Source organism: Trypanosoma cruzi (genome assembly GCF_000209065.1).
Source record: "Trypanosoma cruzi strain CL Brener chromosome Unknown tcruzi_1047053454369, whole genome shotgun sequence".
Lineage (NCBI taxonomy): Eukaryota > Euglenozoa > Kinetoplastea > Trypanosomatida > Trypanosomatidae > Trypanosoma > Trypanosoma cruzi.
In genome coordinates this window covers 1-1,092 of record NW_910241.1, presented here as the reverse complement: position 1 = coordinate 1,092, position 1,092 = coordinate 1, and the positions used below count along the sequence as shown (strand labels likewise).

General features: G+C 44.5%; 1 non-coding gene across 1 annotated transcript, besides 3 other annotated features; it reads right to left on the bottom strand.

Annotated features, from left to right (window-relative positions):
• Nucleotides 1-79: 79 nt before the first annotated feature.
• Nucleotides 80-112: a microsatellite.
• A 26-nt stretch (nucleotides 113-138) lies between these two features.
• Tc00.1047053454369.10 lies at nucleotides 139-218 on the bottom strand. The gene has a single exon (XR_008254592.1). It is a non-coding gene; the product is annotated as a C/D small nucleolar RNA (snoRNA), TB9C2C6 (small nucleolar RNA).
• Nucleotides 219-852: 634 nt separating this feature from the next.
• Nucleotides 853-883: a sequence feature (AT_rich).
• A 60-nt stretch (nucleotides 884-943) lies between these two features.
• Nucleotides 944-965: a sequence feature (AT_rich).
• Nucleotides 966-1,092: the final 127 nt, after the last annotated feature.

The window sequence follows — 1,092 nt, the reverse complement described above, 5'->3', positions numbered from 1 at the left end:
AGGACACAACTCCAATGTGGTCCTTCCAATCCCAGACTGACAAGCAGAAAGTAATAAATAAACAGCGCTTTCATTCCCCCACCCACACACACACACGCACACACACAAACACTTGCGTGTCGCCATGGGACGGCACTCTGCGTCAGCAACACGATTTGCGTCACGGCATGTGCTCAGATGTTGCTGTTAATTGATCGGTTTTGGGTGCTCATCGTCCGCAGCCGCGCACACGAGGTACCCGCGGCGACACGGAGGGAGTGGGGTGCATGGGGATGCTGAGTCCCGCGAAGTGTGCTGGGTAATTACGGTGCAGTCAAAACTGACAAATAATGCAAGTCATTGTTTGCATTTTCCCACTGATATTTTTAAACAGGTTAAATTTGCTTTGTTTTCCCCCGTGTTGTTGAACGTTTGAATCATTTTTGCTAATCCGTGCTTATTTTGATAAAAAAGACAAATATAATGAGAGTAGAGGTATCCGTGTTATTTGTTGTACGTCGGGTAATCGTTGTATCCGACTGCTGTTCTTGTGTAGTATGTTTCTGGTCGCGGCTCGTTGAGGGGCCAGTTGTGTTGGGCCCTTTCAACGAGATCGGGGTTCGCAATGAACTTGGCGCCAAAAGCCACGGCGTCGACTTTTCCTTCCCGTATTTGCTGGTCTTATTTTCTTTTAGTTCTTTTATTTATTTATTTATTGTGACGAACACTTGTAACCTAGGTCAGCAACTCGCTTTGGTCGGGTAACGACATGTGCATGTACAGTTTTAATTTGCATGCTTATTGTCAATGATGGGTCTGCATCATGTGCGAGTGTAGATTCAAAGCCTCAACGAGTCATCTTCATCCTCCCTGTTTTTTTTTTTATTTTATTATTATTTTTTTTGCCGAATATGTTTGCTTTTCTTTTTTTGGCGTTTTTATGTGTGGCGACGGATTTCTGATGAATATATTTTTTTTTTTTTTTAGGTGCGTAGGCTCCGTAAGAGACTTATTGTGCTTGTGGTTTGCTTAACGCACACACACAGGCACACATCATGCGCCGTCTTGCGCGTGAGCGGCTTTTTATTGTTGCGGCTGCCACTGTGAAGCAAA